This window comes from Aulostomus chinensis, chromosome 14 (genome assembly GCF_037954235.1).
Source record: "Aulostomus chinensis isolate RoL2024-O1b breed Wild chromosome 14, RoL_Achi_v1.0, whole genome shotgun sequence".
NCBI classification, from domain to species: domain Eukaryota; kingdom Metazoa; phylum Chordata; class Actinopteri; order Syngnathiformes; family Aulostomidae; genus Aulostomus; species Aulostomus chinensis.
In genome coordinates this window covers 10251113-10277433 of record NC_141333.1, presented here as the reverse complement: position 1 = coordinate 10277433, position 26321 = coordinate 10251113, and the positions used below count along the sequence as shown (strand labels likewise).

Sequence of the window (26321 nt, the reverse complement as noted above, 5' to 3'; positions counted from 1 at the left end):
TGAATTCCTCCCAGCACGGATCTACATTCACAGGGAAAGAACAATGATTGACCTTGGCCGAATGAAAAATTGCCTCAATTGTTCATACTTCACTTTGATGTTAAATACAGTGAAACAGGGCAGCACAGGAAAGCTGCTTGCCACAGCCGCAGGAGAAATTAAACCTTTTATGCCTCCTAAGACCTGCCTAACTCGTTTCTCTTTCTTAAGTTGGCTTCTCTTGGATTGCCTGCATCTGCCAGGATATACTGGCAATTTACTATTTCTGTCTTGCCTGGGTAATATATCCTTCTTTTTCTACGCTATATTTGTTGCTGCAATCTACATTTGTTTAACATTTTTGCATAATTCTCTCCATCTTTCATTTCTTTTAGCTCTGATAAGCAGTCTTGGTGAGACCAGGGAGGGCAACTTCTATCATTAAGGTTCAGAGTCACCAAATTTATCCTCTCATTCACTGATGCGTGTGCTGCTCAGTCCATTGAAAAAAAAAAAAAAAAAAAAAAGAACAAAAAGAAGAAGGAAAAATAAATTATGGGACCACCCACATATTTAGGTCCCCTCAAAACAAAACACAACAATAAAAGATCTGTGTTCTGTCTACCAGCTAAATGAGCCAAATCACAGGAGTGGGGGAGAAAAAAAACAAGTCGCAAATTAACAGATGTTTGATGGCAGACGAGGTGTTTATGTGCTAACGAGAAGATGCTAATAATTAGAAAACACTGCTTGAGAAGCCCTCACTGTGGACTTGAATGGCCACGTAGTTTTTGTTTATTCCCCACAGAATACACAAAGCCTCATATGAATTACAGTTTGTGTTGTTTACATTTGGGATTATGTATATGTATATATATATATATGTATATATATATGTATATATATATATATATATACATATATATATATATACATATATATACATATATATATATATATATATATATATATACATATATATATATATACATATATATATATATACATATATATACATATATATATATATATATATACATATATATATATATATATATATATATATATATATATATATATATATATATATATACACACACACACAAAATATATGATATTTTAAATCGATAATGATTTCTAACTATCGCTCCCTTCATTCCTTGGCTTGAGATGATCCTGCCAGAACGTCTCTCAAGTCGCACGACACCTTCACGAGATGCTAAAAGCTCACTGCTACTGATCCATGAGACATTTTTCTCTCCTCTGACAGCTGCAGAGAGGCTGCGGGGTCAGACAGGCAATAACCCCGCAGTTATTAATGAACACCTTGCAATTTAATCAAGGGACGTTTCTAACGATCTCGTGGCTCAACGGGCAAAGCACAACACAAACATTGCAAGGGTTCAACTTCCAGCTGGGCCGCTGCAGGTCGTAACATAAAAATGCTTGATGAATAGATGCTTTCTGTGGTAAAGCTACAACCCTTTTCCTCAAGATTTATTTCAACCTCTTAAAGTTAATTAAATAAATAGAAAAAAAAGCATTCATGGTATTTATGGTAACTTTATGTACATGAATGTAAAACATTTCTGTCTCAGACGGCCTCTGTTCTGTGTATAAACATGATAAACTGAAATACTGAAATAGAGACATGCATAATAGCATAAATGCACAGGGCACAGACGTGTGCTTGTGCTTTGTGAAGTAGATCTCATATCAAGTACACATATATGAATGTCCGTTGTTGTCTGCCATCTGCTTTGATCAATTCTACTTTTTCCAGATCTGCCCCTTTTTTCTTTTTCCTCTTATCACACAACCATCTGACTTGGAATGAGGAGACATGGCCGCCTTCTTCTATCCCTGCACCTTTATGTTTGTATGCACTGATCTTTGTGCTTTGTCAGGATACGTCTGTGCTTTGACCATATTGTGTCTGTTTGCAATAAAACTAGTACAGACATGTAGAGCTAGACCACCCAGAGCAGTCATTCACTAACCCTCCTTACTCACCAAAAAAAAAAAAAGTCACTAGTCTTAATTATATCCATCCTCTGGGTGTGTCTTTCTGCTCAAAACAGACATCTGAGCCACCGCTGAGGGCTTACGGAAAGAACATTTTTGGTGAACATATTGACTTTAGATGGAAATAAATGTATTTAGGAGTGTGTGGGGTTATTTTCACCGAGGTTACACATACAATCGGATTTTAATGTGATGTTGTTTGATGTTGAATTATCTCCTCTTGTACCCTAAGACTGGTAAATGATCCACGACTTTAAAAGGTTCCTGCAGAGGTTCCTTTGATAAGAAAATCTGCGGGGTGTTAAAAGGATATATCATGATGAAAGGCTGGCAAACACAACACGACCTGTGTGTGTGTGTGTGTATACATACACACACACACACACACACGCGCATAGGAATAAAGAGGCGTCGGCTCCAGGGAGGAGGTTGTTGTGACTGCACTGTTCTTTTTTCACAATCTGTAATTTTCAAGCTGGTAAAGTGAGGGGTAACAGCAGCACGACACAGTGTGCACTGCAGACGTATGGAGAAACATGAAGACATAGGGAAAAAAAAAAAAAAGCGTAGACACAGGCAGGACCCCAGCGACTACTGCCAGACAAATCCTCCCTGGCTTTGATCCTCTGCCCACTTGTCTCTCTGCAGTTTTTGTTTTCAGGCAAACAACTGATTTTCTAGCTCCAGTGTAGTGTCGAAAGATTCCAAGATCTCAACAAAAAAAAAAAAGAAAAAAAGGAAGACTTTCAAAAGCCACAACAAAGCGACACAAGCACACAGGAACTAATTTAGGATGCAGAGGGCTAAAAATATTAAATCATCCCTGTCCACTCCTTCCTTCCTAATGTTTTCAATATGTTATCCTCCAGAGGATCAAGGGGTTAAATGGCTTCTATTGTGTTTTAGCATGCTATCGAAGGCCATTTGTTCCAAGCAGTGAGGCTAATGACCCTGATCTGACACTTGGTGTTTGGCTGGGAACTCAGGGCAGGGGAAGGTAAGTAACCTCATATATTCTCCAGGGGGCTGAGCTAATGAGAGGGAATGGGAATGCGACCTGCGGTTCATCATCTACTTAGGATCTGGACAGCAGCGTTGTTGTCCTCTCAAAAGGGTACAAACACATGATATAGAGGGAAAATAGAAAACCCCACCATCATCCTCTCCGTGCACCAAATTCTACTATTCTCCCTTCTAACTGTGTTCAACATGAGACAGTTCTTCAAGCACAAATTAAAGCAAGTAGTGATGTTGTTTCTTTGTCAGAAAATAAAGAGGATTCAAGATGATACCGGGGCATCATGACAGGTTATCAGTCTGATAAACTACAGATGATGAGGAAACAAGGCACAAAATATCGGATTTGTTGGCACTTCCGTATGTTTCGGAAAAGAAAAACATGACATCTAAAATTCTTATGTGTTTTTAAGCATGCACTAACTTTGCATATCAGGTAATATCATTATCGGTGATACTGGTAAATGTAAAGTATCGGGAAATCAGATAAACACTCAAAAAAAATTCCAATATCATTCACGTCTGAAAGAAATGCAGTTTAACGCTGTTATTTTTTGGATTTACCAGAATTTATTTCTCTGGATGAGGCAACTATTGGAGGAACATAATATATAACCATCAGTTCCACAGTTGTGCAGTGTATTAGTTATCACGGGCTGGTTATGTCAGCAGCTGCTTAAAGTTAAAGCTGCAGCTATGCAAGGTATAATACATATGCCCACGCACATGCACGCACACACACACACACACACACACACACACACACACGCGCACAAGGTGTAGCTGTGTGTGGACGTTGCCGCCATGTGAAGCTGAGTGAATTCTGCTGTGATTGGAAAGCAGCAGGAGGTCCACTCCTCTGCTTATTCGATTCAAGTCAAGCCCGGCTGCCTCTTTCACTCCTCTGGCACGCATACAAATATTCAAGCATGTGTATGTTAAAAAAAAATAAAGAAAAAAAAAGGGAATTGGTGCAGGAGTAAGAGCTCTTGTGTTTTGTATGTGCGTGTGTGTCTATGTGTGTTTATATAAGTGTATTTGTGAGTGTTGGTAATACCTCCAATGGCAGACTAATGATAGGTCTTATCGACACCCAGCAGTGAATGCGGGCCTTTGTCTCCTCTTGGGAAGCATTATGGAAAGCTTAGGGGGCTGCCTTTGACTCCTTTTCATTCTCTCACCCACTGATAAAAACCCAGCACAAAAATGGCAACCGTTATACGGCTCCAGTAGTGTGGCGAGTTTAGGCACAATACACCCCCGTACCCTCTTCATCAGAATGAGCAAAAGTTTAGCACCCAGCTCGTAAACTCGGGGTAAGTTACTGACAAAACATAAGAAGTTCAGACCCAAAAAGCCTGCGATATGACAAGGAACCGATTATCAGCCATATCAGCTGATAATCGCCTGTCTGACTACCAGGGGCCTGTTAGCAAATAAGCTACAGAGGTTCATCTGCTGATGTAGAGAAAAAAAGAAAAGTTAAGGTAAGGAATGGATGCTCATTCTTTCATTCCCTTTTATTGTGAAGGTTTCTTCCCCCCCCCACACACAATCGTAGAAATAAATAACTCTTAGCATCAACCTGGAATTGCTCAATCACTCCGCCTCCATTACTGTGCAATCCAGATAAAACTGCAAAGTGGGTGTTGTTGTTGGTGTAGAATGACGTTAAAGCAACGTTATAAATATTCCAACGACACAGGCGATAAATCACCAGTGAAACAGACGTACCTCCACTGTATCTAAATTATTCGTTGGTGACTCCAGAAATTTTCAATTGTAAGGTTAGAAGACAATAACATAGGATTACTAAAAAAAAATTAGAATTACTTTTTTATGCATTACCAGTTTCTACATGGTGTTTTTGCTGTCAAAAGATGTCAACTATTAAAAGAGAGAAAAGGTAAAAAAAAAAAAAAAAAAAAACAGTCAGTAAAACTTTCATCTCAAACCCAGTCATTATCCATCTCGGCAAACTCTGGGGAAAGATATCATTTTAGGACCAAAATTGAAGTGAAAAGACATTCAATCTTGAAACATAAGGATGCTGCATGATGTGCCAACGCTATGTTTAAAGTCTGGTTAAGTTTAGGAACAAAAGCACAAGGTTAGGGTCAGAATAACAACATGGCTTCGGTCAAAGTTGCAAGTGAAAATGTGACTCAGGCGGGACTCAAACCAGCGGCCTGCCACTGCCAGGTCTGGTGTCTGTTGAGCCGTCCATCTCATCAACCTGCCTCTCCGCATGCTACAGAGACACTCGAGTCATCAGTAAGCTCCGTTTCTGGATCAATCTCGACTTTGCATTGCAGCCTCTGCCATAGGTGTTGATGATGAGTCAACATAGTAATGCTTTTACTGACACCGAGAATAGAAAAAAAAAGGTGTTTTCCATAAATGAAAACACGTATTTATGATGACTTCTGATAACATCTAGTCACCTTAATCAAGAGATAACTGAATGCATTTAAATCCTTTCATTTGATTTAGAAATGATGACCTCACCAAACTGTTAAAAAAATGATGCTTTGGAGACAAATATTGATAATAATAGCTCTTCCATTCAAGTACATCTGCAGGTATGTAGGGCAGTTAGGAGTTTTTTTTTCCTCTCTTCCACTATTCCAGATTTTTAAAGAATGATGCTTTTCTCTTCCTCTGAAAGCTCACTTAGGAACAGTGCTTATTTTAGGGTTAGAGGTTGGGTCAGGGTCCCCTAGACAAGCAGTTTATGAATTGAAAGTGTTTTCTTTTCCTCTGATGGCAAGCGTTACTTTTCACGTTTTTAAGAGTTCACCATACAGCTCCTCGGGGAAGCATAGCCGTTTCTAGTTGTTTCCTGCTGAGTCAATAAAATCTCTCTCTCTTTTTCTCTCTCTCTGCCTCTCCACTTCTGTGTGTTGTTTCTCAGCCTCATTTTCAAGCTGCTATTACTCAGAATAGCATATATAAGTACATGATATTTTTAACTCTGGTCCCCTCCTCCCCAGCTCAGATCTCTGTCATTATTCATTCACCTCTCTTTTTTACCAGGGCAACTTGACAGGGATCATTGAAAATCTTGCCTTTCTTTGCATTTCTTCTTTCCTTTTTATCTCGAGCAGAAGTACAGTAAAGAATATTTAAACACGGACCAACTTGCTCTCCCTCACTGCGTCCATGTTACTGGTGTAGAAAATCCCCCCCAGAAGTCCCAAAGGCCGAGCAAGGATTTAGAGTTCTCATTTAGTAAGTAGGTAGAATCTAGTCTCCCTCCATCCCATCCCTCTCAGCAATTAGAGAGAGGCCAGGAAGTGCAGTATTTTATGACCTTATAAAGACGTTAGTGGCATCGCTCTGTTGGCCTTCACCCCTCCACTCACCACTTCCATTTCTCCAATTTTTTTGTAATTCTTTCATGTACACCTTTAATTTCTTTGCACTTATCACCTTTTTTGTCCTGTCAATATTTTCACCATTTTTATCCATCTCTCCAACCAACCAACCATCCATCCATCCATCCATCCATCCATCCATCCATCCATCCATTCATCCCTCCAACCCCCCTCCCCAAGTCATTTTGAATCTGCTGTGGCTTCAAACTCAATAAAAGCTCTCATTCTAATCTTTAATCCTCTGGTGGTTGCAGCATGTCTGCGCTGAACAGGGTGGGTGGGAGGGTGGAGGGGTGGAGAGGCTTTGATGAAATAGCAGTGTTGTTCCACTTTGTGCAGACACAAACGTTACCATTTTCGACACTTGTCCGTCAGGTTTATTTCTATGCCCATCTGAGTATGTCTTTGCCCCTCGCCATTGTAAACCGTTGTCCATCAAGCGCTAGTTATTTTGCGTGAGTGTGAAAATGACGATTACTCGCTCTGTCTGCTTGTCCAGCACTGAATCAATATGATTTGACAGAGTGGCTCATTTGCCTGTCATTTCCCCAGATGCCTTTTTTGAAATATGAAACCGTGTGACAATACCGTGGTGCGAGCTTTGCCCCACCTTCTTATGCACAAACCAAAAGAGATCCACGCCGCTCGTCGAGTCCAGCGGCTTTAAAAAACACACACACACACACACACACAAAAAAAACAGCCAGCTTAGATAGACTCGGCTGCTCCTGAAAGACCTTCTTCCACCGGAGCAAAGGCAGATAGACTTGAAAGGAAAGGAGGGGTTGGGGGTGGGGGTGGGGGTGGGGGGGTGGGGGTTGGTTAGAACATCCGCCACCTTTGTCCTTTTCTTTCTTCCTTCCTTAAACTGCACTTGCATCATTTGACCAGTTCCTAAAACGATGAGGTTTGTGTGTAGTTGTAGAACATGTGACTCCACCAATCACACTGGGTTGATATAAAGAACATCCATCAAAAGAAGGATGAAAGACAAAGAAAACAGCTTTTTTTTCCTCAAGCAAGTTCCGAACCACATCCATCCATAGGTTTTGCCTAACATGAGGATGTTAAGAGGAAAAAAAATCTAAATGGTAGTCTCCCTCTGGAGGGCTGTCGCCAAATTTCTAACCTTTGTTAAATTCATTTAAATCTCTTTCATTATAATTTCCTGTCTTTTTAAGTGCCCTTTGTTTGGTGACTTTATGAAAGGTAGAACGAGGGAGAGAAAAATCTTTCCTGGGATACAGGAGAGAAAGATCCTGATGGATGGTTGTTAATAAAAAGAGAGATGGCTCGGGTGGACTATGAACCTGTGATTGCTCAAGAGAGGCGAGAACAAAAGAGTCGAAAACGTGCGAAAGACAAAAGATTGCAGAGGGCTCCTGCAAACTGGAAATGAGTGAGAACGAGTGGAAGACACAAGGAGCTGGAGGAGAGAATTGTGTTTGACTGGACTGGGTTGATATGAAGTGAGTTGAGCTGAAGAGAAGATGAATGAATTTAATCTGTCTATACAGGATATAATTGTCAGTTCATTCTGACAATTTTCCCCCACTGGCAATGCTTTCTACAGGCGTGCCATGTTATTATCACTATTATGGTCGTCTTTAAGCTTCAAGTCAATTCATAAAAAAAAACAACATTTCTTCACTTTGAAAGCCCATATATGACTAAATGGACAATGTTGGGACTTTAGATCCGGAAAAATAAATCTAGGTGTAAACTGCATGCTAATTTTTGACGTCTAATAACTGTAAAAGCCTGGACAGAGAAGCTTTGAAGCCATCGTAACCTCTGGAGATGGAAGAGTCTCATTAGACGGGAGGGCTGACAAGAACTGAGAAAAACAGTTTTCTTTCTTTTTAACTGATTCTTGTGTGAAATCAACCCCTCCCTTTCCATCCACATGCCCACATGGTAGAAAATGATGTACTGCCGCGTTCGGTCTCACAGAGAGACAGAGAGAGAGAGAGTGAGAGTGAGAAGATTACTCAGTGAGACTGCTCATTTTGGAAACTGCTGAAATACAGTTAGGACAACAAGGTGGCTCCTCGCCCAGTTTCACTTGTGTATTTTGCTTTTTGGCACCATCGTCCTTTAAAATAATGTTTTGTTATATGTCTTCCACCCTTAAAATGTTGGCATTTTTTCTAAAAGTCGAACTGATGTTGGAGAGAAAGGGGCAAGTTCTCATGAAATAGATTCTCTGTGTTATCGTGACATAAAGGAAAGAATAAGTGGATACATGGTTAATTCAAGTTCATACGTTTTTAGAATACAACATTTGTTGGCTTACTCTTCATACAAATGTTCAGCATTCATTACCATAGAGTACTTGAAGTACATAGACAGAAATATATGATTATATATGAATATATATATTCAGCGTGTATGGGATCTGTTAGGTTTCTCCAAAAATCTCCTCCCGCCTATCTAGTAAAAAAAAGTTCTAGCATAATTTTCAATGCAACTCTCTATTCGATTCAAATATGTTATTGTCAAAGACCATGAATTTAAGACTTGTTCTGTGGGTGTATTCACTGAAGACATGTGAATGAATGTCACGAGCAGGTCTAGATGTGACATAAGCTGGTAAAACCCAGTCATGACAATGAGTCCTACTTCGTGTCTTCTCTGAATACAAAGACTTTGCCCAAGTGATGTAGATTTTTACGAGATGCGCATGAATGTGACATGAAATCCTGCATCGTTCAATCTATGGTCAGAACGCAACATAGAGATGCAAACTGAAATCTAAGTCAGCAGATTACAAAGAGGAGATGGCAGAGAAGATGGCTGCTCACACGTCGGTGACGTGACGGTAAAAACTCAGACGAGAACAAATGAATGACAGAACTCCTTGATGTTCAGTCTTATTGTATTGTGAAGGATTACTGACTTTAGCCACACCACACTGCTTACACCCGCAAAGGAACGCTGCAGTGCTAGTCACCTTCTCTGAAACCATCCTCCTCACTATCTTATTCTGGTGATATTGGAGCCAGACTAGATGTGGTGCACATGTGTTACTGACCCCCACAGGTCGTGGCTGGAATCTCGGGGAGGGGGGGGGCGCGTAGTCTTGACCTGACTTTTTCACGGCACATTTCAATAATGTTCCATGCCGTCTTTAATTTTCCTGCAAAGGCGTCGCACTGGTTAATCAAATTCACTCCCATCTGGCTAGTGGTGGGTGGTGGTTTCTAACCCTGATACAGTAGAAGGTGTGTTGGGTTCCACTTTCGTAAAGAGAAAAGCATGTTGGTTGAAAAGAGAAGGAAAGATTAAGACAATGGAGAAGCTGAAGAGGCAGCAGGTGACTCAGATCTGATGGTACATTCTTCACCTGGCAGCTGTGGCTCAACGCCAGGAACACACACACACACACACACACACACACACACACACACACACACAAAACAAACAAAGACAAACTTACACACATCACAAAAACACACACATATACATGCAAATGCCAGACCCACTCTAGGTAGATAGATGAATCAGGCAACCTGGTGGAAGGGCAACAGAAAATACAAACACACACACCACACACACACCACACACACATACTGTACACACACACGAGACAGAACCCCCGGGGTGAAGCAAGCTCTCTTACCTCTGTCATCGCTCTTGTCTTTTCCTGGTTCTGCTGTGAGGGATTTTCTGCTCCCCTTCCTTCCCTCGGTGGTGAATGCTGCAAGCGCTTGTTCTGTTTCTTCTTCATGTGCCAGCTCCTACATGACCTACAACAAGAGGGCAGAGAGGGGAAGCAAACGGTGAAAAACTGTTTGAACACAATAGAGATGTATCTACCACCGACCCTACAGATCATTCTGTACCAAGAAAAGTAGGTAGTTGTCCATTCATACGGTCGAGCCTTGTGGGATTCCAGTTTCGCCCTTAAAAAAGTCAGTGTTTCCTTTGTAAAAAATCTGTTATCTCACTACGCTGAAGGAATGTATGAACAAGATAGCAGCAGAGATTACAAATAGATGCCATTCGTGACCTACAGCAGAACGTGCTTACCTTAAAGTACTGAAGATAAGATTTTTTTGTTGTTGTTGTGTCGTATTTTATCTCATAATGCAAAGTAACCACTTGGAAGACAATGCAGCAGAAGTGGCCTGTGCATTATTTGAAGAGTAGAACAAGATTGCTCAATGTAACAAGGAATGAGGTTCAAGCTGAGGTCAGGGATTGCTAACTGGCAACTGGGGACAAAGAAGTGCTGTGATTATGATTATGCTTCTATACGGCTACCTGATTGCCATTTTAACATGTTGATTTGTTACTGTGTCACCATTCATAGCTTAGAAAAGTTGGTATTTAATTGCACTGTTAGGATTTTATCGTAAACTCATAAATTGAGGGTGTGTGTGTGTGTGTGTGTGTGTGTGTGTGTTGGGGTGGGTTGAGGGTGTCTAATAGTGCACTGATTAAATTGCTAACAGCTGTGACAGCTGCCATCACACACACAAACACTTTTTGTCATCTCATTTGTAGCATACAGCTGCACAGATAAAGCATGTGGGTTAAGCAAATATTGTATAATGGCCAGGAAACAATGAACCATCTCCAACCGTTGCCTATCTCTCACACTCGCACTATCTGCCGCTTTGCAGCATGCTGACTGTAAGTGCGTGTGTGTGAGTGTCTGAGTGCATCTGAGAAAGACAAAAATGACTGGCACTGCTTGTCCTCTTTATTACTATGAACAACGGACAGCCTTGCTCCCCTCCCGTTCATTTTAATCTCTATTCTTGATGATAAAACCTCCTCAGTCACACTCCTTCTCCATCTGTACTCCCCTCCCCTCTCCCATCTACCCTTAACCCCGCGCCCCACTAGCCTGGTGTAGACCCTCCCCAAAAACCCACAGCTAGACAGCAACAGTACTCCTTTGTTTGCCCTCCTCCCCTCTTCACTTCTCAACTTGCCCCTCGCCCTGTCCTGGACGATGCCGGTTGGCGGAGATGGAGGCATGCCTCGACAGGAACGCCAGAAGAAAGGAAGGGAGGGAATGAAGAATGGAGGGAGGGAGAGATAGAGCAAGGCTAAAAATGTTGGAGGGCTGAAAGAAAAAAAATAAGGGTCCTTTTTTTTTAGTCTCCTTCCCTTTGCAACTCATTTTCTCCTCTCGTCTATCCAGCACTTTTCTGCCCATACAGCATTACATGAGAGTGTGTTTATGACGGGGGTGGGGGGGGGGGTAGGTTTGGTTTGGGGAGGCTTCACCCTCATCGAACTCACTGACTCCACTTTAACTAAGTGTTGCAAAAAGTCATATGCCCGAGGCTATTTCTAGTGTGGACTAGCATTCTAATTTTAAACACCAAAGGAAAAAAAAATGTGTCTCTGGATTTTATTTCTGCTCTAAAAGGAACAAACGTTGGAATAAAACGTTCTATTTCTCGGTTTTTACATTTGCATGGCTCTGAAATAATGTGGATGATATTCTAAGAGGAAGCTATAAATAGCTGCTGAGTACACAACCTGTTATTTCTCATTTATGCAAAGAAAATACAGAACCTGCCCAATGAGGTTAGACAAGAAATAATTTTAGCCGTTTCCTTTTGGTACCACTGCTAGCGTGGTAAACCCAGTTCCCTAATAGCATAAATTCTGCTCCTGTAATGGTGCCTATGGCATGTCTCATTTGGAAGTAAGGGAGACGGCTTAGTAGAACAGTGCCTTTTTGCCCTCGCCAAAAACACACGTGCACACGTACACAGACGCCATGGCAGCTCCCAGGCAATCGGATCATTAACCCCAACTAATCTACAAACATTATGTTTATAGAAACGCCTTTCCAGTTTAAACGCCGGCAGCAAAGCCATGCTAATTCTTTCATAGTTGTGTGTGTGTGTGTGAGTACAAGTGTTATATGGTGTATTTGTGAGCTGTGACGACATGTGTGTGAGTAGTGTGTGTGTGTGTCACATCTCTCTGAACCCTTGTGTGTATACTTGTGTGTCATGGCTGCCTGCGTCTACAGTGTCTGTCTTCTGTGACAGTGACAACATGACATGGAGAAAAAGTGTGTGTGCGTGTGTGGGTTAACGTGGATGCACGTCTGTGTGTGTGTGTGTGTGTGTGTGTGTGTGTGAGAGAGAGAGAGGCTCCTTACAGCCTTGATCTAAACTCCTGCCTCTCTTGGACACCCTGCTGCGCCTGCTTCATTAATCAATAGGACAGATGAAGACAGACTTCTGCCGCGCTGTGAGAAAACGGTAGCTTGCGTGCTTGAGTGTGTGGAGTTTCTGCATGCAAGGAGGCTAGAATGCCCTCGGGGAGAACGTGGCAGACATGATGCAAACCTTCAAGGCTTCCTGCCCACACAAAGATCATCCACACTGGATTTGCTTTCTTGTACCGCCAGAAGAAAGCGAGCCTCACTGTGATAGATGATTAGCACTGACTGATCTATTTGCCAGTGTATAACCCAAAGCTAGTAGAGCCAGTTTTACTTCTCCAAAATAAAAGGTCTTGAATTTCTGTCTTTATGCGCTAACTTAAGTTATGACTGACATAAATACATTTCTTAGGAAAAAACCCCCCGAAATGAATTCCATTATTATCCCACCTATTTGAGACTCTAACTTGTGGAACAACTATTTTTAAAAGTCTCCTTTGATCCCACCACCATTGTTGGCAAGGAAACCCCCATAAGTATTCACCCGAATCCAGGAAATTGCCCATGTGTAACTGTTAACTACTCACTCTCTCACCACCAACATAAACAGCCACTGACCTGTGTGTCTACATTCATTAAACCCTCAGCTATAACTATTTTTAAAAAATTGAAAAAAAAAATCAAGGTCTTTTTAAAATTGTCTATGAAAACAGTTTTAACGTATCTTTAGGGACAGACAAGTGAGATAGAAACTAGTTTTAGGTAAAGAAAAAGATCACAAGCACACAAGCAAGTCACGACCATGTGACGTAAAACCAAAACAAACAAAAAACAAATTGCTGATAGGGTTTCAACAAAACTTATCTATCAGGTGTATTTACCTCATCCGCAATGTGGGAGAGGACTCCTTGTCTAGGCACCGTCTATTGTGAGGGGAAACGGGATATCTTTAGTCATAGGTTTGCAGCTTTGTGAGTCACAATAAGATCAGGTTCCACTCAAGTAAAGATGAGACTGAAGAACAATAGCTTCAGCCCGTTCAGGACAGTCCAACGTTAAAAAACGAAACGAAACAAAACTATTAAATATGTCCTGTTAAAACTCATGACAGACTGAGCTGAAAGAGGTTGTTTTATTTTTTTTTATAAATAAGTAATTTCAAAACACCTCAGTACATTTCCTTTTTATTTTCTAAGCTTGCTATTCTTTATGTAACCTCTGATTTCAATCACATGGTCCACATTATTTTAAGTGTCCCAGCCAAGTCAAGATCATGAATCAATTTCATGTTTTCTACGGAAGCAATTAACGCTGAAATTATGGGCATAATTGTGCAGAAGCAGTAGAATGTTTGGGCTTATTTTGTTACTGGGAAGCAGGAATGTGTGTCATTTCCTGGTTCTAATGACTTGAATCAAACAACAACATCTCCTCCACAGCCACCAAATATTGGGGGGTAGGATTCGATTTGTCTTCAGCTTAACTTGCCATACTGAAAGAGTCAAAGTACTCACGTTGTTACCATTGTTTGGACATGAATGAGTCATTATATGTCATACAGTTTTAGGCCATAAAAATACCAGAATAGTATATTAAATTAAATCACTAAACTCGGACAGTTTTCTCATGCTCTTTCAATTATGTTCTGTATGAGACTGATTTTCAGAATGAGATATATAAAGAGAGATATATATCTCTCTCTATATATGCACATGGTGATTTTTCAACAGCTTTCACACAAAGAGGTATCGTTTGTTTCCATATTCAAGATGAGGTGAGGCTGTGAAACAATGTGCCTTTGTTCAGATGAGAATAAAGCTGTTCATCCATCACGGATCAGAAGAGATGCAAGAAGGAGGTGCTTCGTGGTCCACTGCAGCTCCTTTATAGAAAACACTCAAGAGTTGGCGATAAATCTGTGTGGCCGGTGTACGATGCACGTGGATATCGACATCTAAGTTGTCCGATATCTGCTGATAAGCGGTTCTCCTTTTTTTTTCCCTTCTTTGTTTTCATACCAAATATAATTCAGACAAAGATACCTGGAGTAAAGGATCTTGCTAAAAGACTATTGGCTGAAATATCTATTTTAGACACTCTTACTCCTTAAAGGTGACCTTGTTGTTCAGCTTATGTGATCCTTTTGAATGATCACAAGTGAGAGATCATTGTAAAAAATGAAAGCATATCCACAGACAGACTGATTTCAGAATTTTCTTTCTACTTAGTATTTCCGTCCTCGAAAACACAGTATTTTTGCACGACACGAGAGTGCAAATTGGCAGAGATCTTTGTTTTGATTACATTCAACTCAACAAAATTTGTCTTCCTGGATGAAGTAAGCTTCCGTCTTGATAATATTCTGAAAACAGCTTCACATTAAGCCTATTCGATCATTTTACGAGAATTCAAAAAGCGGCATCATTAAGCAGAAATATGCAAAATTCTACAAAAAAAAAACCCAACAATATATTATAACAGTGAAAACATGAAATCCTGTGTCGGTTCCTCACCCGAGATGCCCTGATTGCATCGGCGCATTGTGTTATTTGACATTGCGCCGACGCCTGACGCTCAGACAAAGGAACCAGCGCGGGCCTCGAGGGGGCAGATGACAAACACTCCTAAACCATAGCCAGACATAATCCCCCCTCCCGCCAAACCCCGCAACAAATGCACAGCAGAGGGGGACCTATTCAGGGCATATTAGGGAGGTGAAGGAGGCCAGGCACTGAGGGACTCTCCCCACTTGGCTGTCCTAATCATCTGAGAAAACTCCTCCAGTGGCAGACCCCCACCCTCAATCCCTTCCCGCCTCCACACATATGACCCAGACACATCCAGGAGCGTTTACAAGGGCGGGTAGCCATTAAGTGGGGAAGCTGACCAAAATGAGCAGCCCCTCGGGAAATGTAGTATAATTGTCCATCTTCTTGGTCCAAATTAAACAAGCTCGAGCGCATTCAAGTATCCATACACCCCTCGACACACACACACACACACACACACACACACACACACACACACACACACACACACACACACACACACACACTTTTAACAGACTGGCACGTTCCATAGAGCATGCCATTGATGCAGTATGATGACCGAGACCCCATTGTCTCTTTATATTGTCTTCAATTAGGCAGGAGATGATGGGAGACAATGAGAGACGCATTTGTAATCATGAGCCTCCCAAACTCATGCTGGGAAACAGAACTTCATTATGCCCGATAGTCCCGCATCGACGATAAAACTCTGAACATGTGAAGGAAGTTTTCAAGCATGAATGGCTCAGAGAGAAGTGAGGCACTGGGAAATACTGCAGGAAAAAAAAAATGAAGTTAACGACAGATAAAAATATTCTTTATCTGCGCCCGGCATGTCTAAACCTGAGCAATTCATCCTCTTTTCCTGTTCACTTACCTGAACTATCATCCTCTGCCAGTTTTCTACCCTGGTATTATATTGTTTTAAAAGTAGGAATCAGGAGTGTTTTAGACTTGTGGGTGAAATTAGAAGGGGAGGAAAAAAAAAAGAGAGATAATTCTTTAAGCGGCACAAGAAATGAGTTCTTCAGCAAACTTGTTTTTTTTTTTTTTTTTATTCCAGGGATGAATTTACAGGCGTGAAGTGTAGCCATAATGTCTTTTGATCTTCACCACATAAATGTTGTACAAGCTTAGTTCTGAGAACAGAGGCTCTGGCAGTGCCTGTGTCAGCTCAAAGCCGTCTGTAGAAATGAGACTTCTTTAAGAAAAGAGAAAAGAAAAACTCGAGAGCACATTATCTGCATTTTACCTGGAGAGCGTTCAGCTGAGAAATGACTCTAACCCGACATCTCGCTGGCTTTGTAGCTCACCTCGTCATTTAAATCACATTCCACCATGTCTGTAAAGCTTTGATAGAACCATCCAACCGGACAAATACCGCTTTCATAAAACTGAGAAAATGATTTCTTTCAACCTGGATTGTAGCAGTATTGTTCTTCCATCCCTGACACCCCCCACCACCATCGCTGCCACCACCACCATCCTGTCTTTCCTCTCTCTCCTTGCAGCACAAAGAGCTAATCTGAGACGAACACTCGCACCAGCTCTGACACATTGTCAAGCCAAAAACCTGGGTGATTTTATTTTCTTTAAATCATGTAAGTGCAGAATGAGGTAAAACCCATCATCCGAAGAGGACGGGTTTGAGAAATAGCTGCATATTTTCTCTCCATGCAGGCAGCAGGGCTTATATATCATGCTTCCCCTTTGCCTGTTCTCCCAGTATACGGTATCAGAGCAGGACCAGATAGATGCTGGTTTTTGGGGTTGCCCATTTGCAGATGAAATCAGTCTGCAGCGTGTGCCAGTGGGAAGGATGGCCGTCAAGTCGAGCTGCCCCGGGGCTGAACAACCTTTCCTGCAAGGCCCCGCTTCCTTATCTGATTCCAGCAGACGGACCCAGATGATGGCCAAGCCAGCCGGAGCCTTTGATTTTTTAGGTATATCCCCTCTGCTTTCACACTGTTTTATCGATCGACGGCAGACCTCATTTTGCTCCTCCGCTAAAAGAGCACTTCGACAATGTCCTATTTGTAATGTGATCACCCAGATGAGGTGGATGGACACTAATCCCCCCCCCCCCCCCCCCCCCCAGTCTCCAGCATCGACTCGTGTAATTTTCCTGGACTGCCCCTGGTGGACTTCTTTCCCATCACCTGAGCTCAGATGAGACCCTCTTCCTGACATTTTCTCCATTTATGGGAGGGGCTGCACTGTATTGCATATTGGGAGGGACAGATGCTAAGATTAGTGACGTGGTTTCCAAATTCGATCCTAACCACATTAAGTTTCTCAAATGCATTTTTTCATTTTGCTCCCACAGTTGTTCTCACTTGCAGAACTTGTCACTAAAAAAAAAGCTGTTGTTAAATTCATCAATGAAAGTGTCAACTTTCTCTGTGCAACTCTGGAACTAAAGAGGCAGGCGACTGGTACAATTTACACAGCCTCTTAGTCACAACCACAGAGAATATTTTCAAATTCTAAATTTTGGAGTTCTTAATGAGGAAGAAGGAGTTGCAGGTGTTATTTCCTCCACCAAGGGGGCAATGTCATCACTGCTACTAGTTTGTCTGTTTTTAAAATCTCTATGTTGTGAAGGAATTTTGCTGAAATTTGGTATAATCACAGCTTACGCTGAGAAAGAAACAACGCCGATTTTCTAGAATTTGGTCAGCACTGGCTGGAGATCTGTTGATGTCGTAGGTTTGGACTCTCGTCATGTTTTTATCCTGCATTAAAAAAAAAAAAAGGTCTGACCAACATTAGAGTGTACAACTTTAACGTCCATCTAAAAGACTGGCTACCTCTAATGCAATCATTTGCAAATGGTTTAAATTAAATTTTAAAATACTGCACGGATCGTCTGGTAAATTTTCCTCCTCGGCTAATGAGATCACGTTTTTGGTGCCATTCGTCTGATTGTCAGCAAGATTACCAAACAAGGCAGATATTCTATTAAACTTGGTGAAGGGGCTGTAGCGTCAGTCAAGGAGGACATGATTGTTTAACATGGCAAACAAAAAAGAAAGAAGCTTTTTTTTCCTTTTTAATTTCCATTGCACGCTCCGTTTGAACGCCTCGTCCAGGAATGTGTTTGACCACAGGCTTGATGCCCATCAAGCTCCGAGGACCTGACGCTGTCTTCCGTGCACAATTCAACAGTGCAGAGTGGGAAGCATCTGCCTTGTCACTCCACCCAGATGGAAACAGAAAGTATGTAGATTGGTTCATTAACCTTACAGCGCTTTAACCAGTGGGCCATGCATAGGGGCTTGTTCCAACCACTTTTTTCTTGAATTTTATTAGCACGTATTAATAGCACAGGGAAACTTTCACTAATGGCCCGAGGTGATTCGCTGTGGTGTTATCAAACACCAAAGTAATTATACATGACTTGCCTCTGATTAACACTCCTGTGATTATTGCACCATGTCAGATCATCTTCTTTTTTTCTCCCCACATTTAAAAGGCAGGCATCCATTTTTTCGAGAGAAAATATTCTACAGGAGGAGTGTGTGTGTGTGTGTGTGTGTGTGTGTGTGTGTGCGCGCGCGGGGGGGGTCTGATATTATCACAACACTCCCCCACCCCAACAAGCTGGCTTGGATTTTTAACCCTTGACAATAGAACGGCAAGAAAAAAAAGAAGGGGTGGGGGTCTACGTTTTTATAGAGTGCCCCCCCCCCCCCCCCCCGCCCAGTGCTTGTGGAGTGTGTGAAAAATTAACTTGTAGTGCGTGTCTGTGTGTGAGCCGCCAGCCGTGAGGGCTTGCACCTGGAGCAGGGAGGAGCATGCAAAAGGTCAAGGGTCACCTCGTGGGCTAAACCGGGTTGGCGTTCTCTCTCTTCCTAAGAAGGCCAGACGATCCCTGCGGCTGCATCGCACAACACAGGCCCGTTCACGCCCCCTTCCCTGCCTTTCTCCACTCTCCTGATTCTCCGGTTCACCTCTCTTTCTGCTCTCCTTTGGAAAAGCGCAGTAATCCATAACCCACTCAACTATCAGAGGCCCAATTATCCCTCCCGTTCGTCCATATTCTCCCCTCGGATGGAGATTCAAAAACAATTAACCTCTTCACAGCTGGGGACTTTTCCCGGGAAAGGGCACGGTGGTAATTGAATGACTCCACCATTTACATTCCTGACCATGACTTCACTCCTTCACGCATAAATCTGGTTACTGAAAATCCTAATCTGTGGCTTTGTGATTGTCAAATGTCATTATCATGGATGATGTATTATAACACTGTGGAGACACTATTTTAATTCAAGCAGGATTTAACGGGACAATTTGATCATGTTTACACAACATTCTTTTGACCTTGAACCTTCTCGGATTTACATTGTTCCGGTTCTAGACAACAAATTTTGTCCTGGCAGAAACCAAAAACTGCTTCTTTTTTTTTTGGTGATACAACTGGACTATTTCACACCAAGTGTCTACACCATGTAGCGTACCCCCCCCCCCCCCACACACACACACACACACACCCCCATCCTCAGCCTTCAATAAAATGTTCACATCTCCCCCTTCGTTATGGAGGGGCCTCCTATTCATCTCCAGGTAGAAACCCTCAAAGTGTAGGAGGGAAAAACAGCTTGTTGCTTCCATTGAGCTTTTTTTTTTTTATTGCTTCCCCCTTCAAAGGGTGGTGACAGAAGAAGAGACATCCTCAATCTCCTTGATGCCATGATACACAGAGTCAGCCTTCAGAACACACAAACAAGTGTCAGGAGTTTTGACTGCATCCCTGTGCAAATTTTATGAACACTTGCTCTGAAAAACATCCGATTTTATGGCTCCGAATGCAGAATTCCAACTGTAACGAAATAATCGTTAATATAATTCGAATCTTGACACTGTTTAGAAAGCGTGCATAAAAATTGACAAGATTTTTTTTCCCTGACTCGTCAAGCAAAAAGACTCCACTTCAGCCATTTTCCATGAAGTAAGCTGGCTTATTATCTAGCTAACCCAGCAGCAGGCGAATGATGTAATCCCTAACCAACACGGGGAAAACAAAGACTCATAAGGAAGGCGCACTTGAGAATGAATTTGTCTGTCCAAAAGAATACGTGTACCGAAGCGTTTTCACCAACTCTCACCTTTAATTAGTCTTTTGTATTTGCTTTCCGCTTCACTTCAGAAGCCACTTCTACTAAAGCCCCGCAGCTGAAAGCCGCCCACCGTCACAACGGAGATGCGTCAGTCGCCTGTCTGAGGGCCTCGTTTAAAACCAGTAAAAATGGAACCATCGAGCAGAAACTGTATTTCCTCTTCGTTTTTGAAGTTCAAAAAAAGATTACACTCCCATTCATTATGTTTTATTGACGTAGTCCTTTGTAAGGATGAATATCAGGGCAAAAGACCTCTTGCAGAAGAGTTATGAATGACCCTACACAATTAATGAAATATAGCATATTCCGTGAGGCCAACGATTAGGAAACTAAAGACAAAAAATTATCATGATGAGCTCCATTCCATGCTAACAGCCTCGCAGAAGCTCATCAGAACAGCATCTTGCACGCACGCGCGCGCACACACACACACACACACACACACACACACACACAATAGACTTCTTTGATGTTTCCTGATGAATGTGTCTATTGCAGCTGTGTGAGTCAACCACACTCCATCCATGTAGCCTCCACAGCAGCAGTGGTAGCATGGAAACTCTCTCTCTCTCTCTCTCTCTCTCTCTCTTTCTCACACACACACACACACACACACACACACACACACACACACACACACACACCAACACAGCATGTCTTGACTATGACTGAGGGATGGGAGAGAGGCACGAGCTGGGCCAGCTGGGCTGCCAGGGGGGACCAGAAAAAAAAGAGAAGAAGGAGAAGAAGGGAAAAAAAACGCTAAAACAACTGGCTGTGTTTCAGACAGACTGGAACTTCTCTTGATCATTATGTCTAGCCTTCAGGTGTCTGGGGTCGGCCCGACTGAAGGCAGTAGTTAGGTTGAGGGTGGTTGGGAGGACTTAGGAAAGGAGGAGGGGGGTAGATAACACACCAGCCAGACAAAGAGGGAATAAGAGGGTTGCCTACATACCACCAGCATCAAGGCAGGGCGGGTGGGAGGCAAGCGAGAGAGCGAGAAGAAGAAGAAGAAGAAAAGAAGGAGGGTTATAAAAATTTGATGAGATGATCCTTCGCCGAAGTGACTTTCTGTGTTGGTTTCTTCTTGTTTTGTATTTGTGTGTGTGTCAGCTCCCCTCCTTTGTCGCTCCTCTAGAGTGCCGCCTCAGAGAATAGGGCAGACAGATTTTATAGGTCCTAATTAAAGCCATCTGACGCCTTCTGAAACATCAAATGGCTCCAGTCCCCAGTTCGCTGCCTCTGATTGTGCAGAAATCACAGACAGTCAGAGGGCACCCTTTTTTTTAACTTTGACCCCCCCCCTCTCCATCATCATCCTCCTCTACCACTAACATGCTAGTTAATCACATGACCTTAGCGTCTACCAAATCAACTAGAATTTGACATGAGTGGCTCACATCATTGTTGACACACGCTGCCACATTTTCTTTAAAGTCTTCAAAATCTACCAGACTTTTTCTCTCTTTTTTATATAAAATCATATATATATATATATATATATATATATATATATATATATATATATATATATATATATATATATATATACACATACACACACACACACACACACACACACACACACACACACATAAAATCCTGCACTGGAAATCACACCTTACTGAAGATTCGCCTCATCCTGGCTGGAGGGGTTGAAGTGAAGTGCAGCCCTGTTTATGGAGTGCTTCAAGAACTCCATTTTTTCCCTCTCCTGTCCTCCCCCTCCCTAATTGTCCTCATTGAGCCGTGTGGACCGGTTGCACAGCCAGTCAGTCAGTCAGTCAGCCTGCCTGCCTGCCTGCCTGCCTGGGGTCAGCGGGTTTACCCTGTGCTTTTTTATCTATATTTCATGCTATGGCACTGAGCGGAGACAGCCCCACGTAACACAATGAGAAAATTCCCATAGGCGCACAAAGAATGACCAAAGAAGAGAAGACCAGATGAACTTCAACAGGAATCAAGCATCAAGTGCGATTAAATTTGTCAGGAATAAAAGCCCATAAAGCGTTTTTTATGTTTAATTCCTATCAGACAATAACGTCTAAGGCGCATACAATAATAGTATACTACAGTAAAGTTAGCTGCTAATTTATAAATACGACCAATATTGACAAGAATGACAGCGATAAATAAGCGAGAAAACTGAAATGACGTCTACTTACGATTCATTTCTGCAACTTCTAGGCGTTATTGTCTCGCCGCTGTGGCTCTACGGTGGTTTGGTGGCGGAAAAGTCTGTCCTCCGACGACGCAATGTCAATCTCACCGACTGGACGGTCAGCTTCATTTGATGACGGTAAAGTTTTTGTAACATAACGCCTGGTCACTTCTGTTCTTGAAAGCTGAACGTCCGATTCCGCCGGTGTCAGGTCTTCAATGATGCCTGGACTCGCCGGGATTGAGCGCTCAGAGGAGAGGGAGCGTACAGAAAGGCGTCATGTGAGCCGGGTAGACGCGCGCCATTGGCCAGGCGGAGGATGTACGATGAAGCTGTTCTGTGCGCCATTGGCCCATCAGCAGAGCGGAGGCGCCTCCTCACTTGGCCGTGCGCAAGAATGTGAGTGCGGCTCACTGTTCATAATTTTCGGGGGTGGGTGGTGGGGTGCAGAGGGGCAGAAGGGGGGCATTAAGTAACAAATTGTTCAAGAGATCTCCTGGTTTGTTTGTTGTTGTTTTTTTTATTGCTGTTATTTTGTCATGCACGCACATGGAACAGCGACGACCAACGCACACGTTCTATTTCCTCTATTAATAAAAGGAGGAAAAGAACAAAAGCACGCTCGCTGAGGCTATTTGTGTGATTGTCAGTCATACTAATAAGATGTTATCGTTTTTCCATCATTATGGTGCCAATTAAAGTGACATTAAAATGATTAAATCATCCTTAAAAAGCTTCAAAGGAGCATGAAAAAGGTCAAGAAAGGAGCATCAACTCAGCAGATCATGTTGTGTATTTGGTCCAGTAGTTCAGATAACCCATGAATGGAGTCAGTGAGACCTTTTAGAGGTTGTTTTCAAAATGATTTAGCAATTTTGAGTTTGATAGTGTTTTAGTAGCAAATCAGACTCAAATTCAATGGCCTAACACAAGGAATTTGACTCTATACTTATACAGAATAGACATACAGGTAAAACAACAGGCTGGACGAAGGTGAACAAACATTTAAAACTACTAAGCACTTGTATATTTATATTTATAAGTGTGCTGAGGTAGGATTTGTGTTCTCAACATGAAAGCAAACATCAGGGTAACGCCTGATTAAAACAAGCACCATTTTTTTTTTATCTATTACATTGATTCCTTTAAAAAAAAATGCAATTGACCAAAACAAAGCAACACGCACAAGTGTACGGTTGGTGTGGAATTACATCATTCTAAATCGATAAAGATTGACACACACACAAAAAAAGAATTTTACACAAAAAAAAAAAATACACCACATTTTTTTTGTCACAGCATACTTCCACAACTGGTTGCCTGCCATATAGTTTGAAAGACCTAAACCAACCTTAACAATCGATTTTTTTATGCTAATAGGGTCTGAAGCCGATTCATTATTTAGGAGGCAGCAGCTAATTGAAAGGATACAACCTATAGGTGTTGAGATGGGAGGTTACATTCAGGATATCCCTTGATATTCTCTTTTTCATGTACAGAAACAAAGGAAGCATGCTTTAACATATTTATACTGTTCTAATTATCCATTGATTTTCTACACAGTTGGACTTCACAGAGGGTAGCAGCACATAAAAGAACATCCTCTCTCTCTGGTTCTCTGGAGTGTGGAGGCAGAGGAACTCAAGGTTCTGTATGGGTGGGAAATAGAGCGCATGTAATCTGGAGCGCGCATCTTCCCTTGCACAGGCTGCGGCATTAAATCAATATTCCACAAAGCTTTCTCTTGTTTTCACATTCACTTGACTGCTGCCGTGATGCGCTGTGAGGGTCGAGCAGCCGCTCCCTGATTTTTGTGGCACTTGCCCCCCTCCCGTTTCTTCCTCCTCCTACTTCACTTCACTTCACGGCAGACACCCTCATTTGGATGGCTCCAAGGCAATTCGCCCATTCACTTTGTCTCACGCATTAACGGGAGGTGACAGGAATAAGGCGATGCGTTATCTCGACACAAAATATTATCTCTGCCTCGCTCCTCCATTACCGTGAAACAATGATTATTAACTGCTTGAGGAGCTTGTTCAGAGGTTTCGAGGCTTGTCCTCACACTTAAGGAACATAAAATATATTTCACAACACACCCCCTGCGCTCTATTTTTTTTAAAAATTTTGACTCAAGATAATGCTTCCCCTTTTCTTGCTACTTTAGAGTACTTTCAGTTCTAACTCGCTTGTCGCCTTGGGGGAGTATGGCTAACGGCATTATGACTGGACGTGTGACAGCAGCATTTTTACCAGAAACCAGCCTTAGCACTTCCTTTTCAAGATTTAAAAGCCTGTCGTGCTTCATCATCCCGTTGTAAGATACTAGTTATACATTCATACACACATGCGCTCACTCACAAACCATCGTTATGAAAGCAAAACCCTGCCTCTGCAAAATGGGTCATACACTGCAGTCACTTTATTTCAGCAAATGCATTGTGCCTGTGTGAGAGTGTGAGTGGTAGAAATGCGCATGTGTGGTTGCACATCAAAGGCAAGACTAAAGCATGGGAGTCTTTGTTGAAACAAGACCTCAGCATATCATTCATTGTTTTTTTGCAGGGGGGCATGATGTAGTTTGCCCTAAGATCTGAAATGTCAGTCTTTAATACTTTAAACAGCCAAGAGGAATGTGGTAGCGCAAAAATAAACTCGGGTGGCGTCTTTTTGTTTGGGGGTGGGGGCGTGGGACGTTTCTACCGCAGTGCCCTGTATGCCTTAGATATCAGCAGTTCCAACCAGACATTAGAACACACATGATTTACTCCAAACACACAACAACTGTTCCCCCCATGGTTCTAACAGGAAGACACACAGACAGGCTAATAGGTAGACCCGTACAGGTTACCCTTGCAGATATTTACCCAGTGTGGAGTGAATTTGAGCTGCGGGGTTCAAAGCTGTGCCAGTCAAAGAGGGAAGACAGCTCTGTGCCGGCGTCTTATAGACCCATCACTGTGCGCGCTAATCTGCGGCTTGTTCCATCCCTATATTTAGACTTGTGTTTGGTGAACACTTAGCATAATTCGCTGAGACGAAAAGACCCATTCGAAGCTGTTAACCTTGTCCCTGTAAAACTCATCTGGAGGTTTTCAGCTGTGCATTCCAAAAACACCTGTTCTTACCTTTGTCTTCCTAAGAAGCACTCAGTTTCAAGGAGGAATGGAGATGTAGGTGCAATATGACTGTCGCTTGCAAGAGAACGAGTTTTGTTTGATTAATTCTATAAAAAAAATGCCACAAACTTAATGCTGTTTTTATCATCATCTAATTTATCTTAAGTCATTATCTCCATCATCACACCCCACTGAGCACATCTGACGTAAAAGGAAGCAATATTCCTGGAATTAAACCTGCTTCCATCGCATTTATCATTATGCAGAGTCCCCTGACCTAAATGTGCGTGAATGTATGTGCCCGTGTGTTTGTGAATAGCAAATGGTCCAGTCTGCTCCACGTGGACCAGAGGGAGTTGGTCTTACTAAAGGCCTTCACCTCCATCTGCTCCACATGTCCCCCAAACACACCGAGAGGATGGACTGTCTGGTTCAAAAGCTTGTCCCTCAAGCACTAAATGCTATACGCTTTGGCCACAGTGACAGGCCACACTGGGGGCCCACATGGCATCTGCCTCCCAGCTTCTGGAGCCAAGGCATGGGGCCGAGGGAGGGGCCTGAGGCCGAGATAAGCTCTTCCTCCCCTGGCCACCACTACGCCACAGGGACCGGACAGGCCTTGAGCCTCAGCTGAGCACCACTGATAATATCCACATGAGTGTATGTGTGGTAGGACGGAACGGTGTTGGAAAAGAGAGGAACGGTTTAAGGGTTGATGTGACCTGGGCGGGAACGCGCACGGATGCACAAACATGTTTGTCCAAATATCACGGCTATGACAAAAATGCTCAAGTATGAAAAGTTATGCGGTTTGATGCCAAACGGTTGTGAG

The 26321-nt window shown here is 42.4% G+C and overlaps 1 long non-coding RNA gene across 2 annotated transcripts in view; it reads right to left on the bottom strand.

Moving 5' to 3' along the window:
* LOC147249696 (uncharacterized) overlaps positions 1–22654 on the bottom strand; it is a 34121-nt gene extending 11467 nt beyond the window's left edge. For both annotated transcript variants that reach the window (XR_015119327.1, XR_015119328.1), the window contains exons 1-2: positions 22375–22654; positions 10021–10147 (exon numbers count right to left, since the gene is read on the bottom strand). This is a non-coding gene — a long non-coding RNA (uncharacterized LOC147249696). The remainder of the gene's footprint in view (positions 1–10020; positions 10148–22374) is intronic.
* Between the last annotated feature and the right edge of the window lie 3667 nt (positions 22655–26321).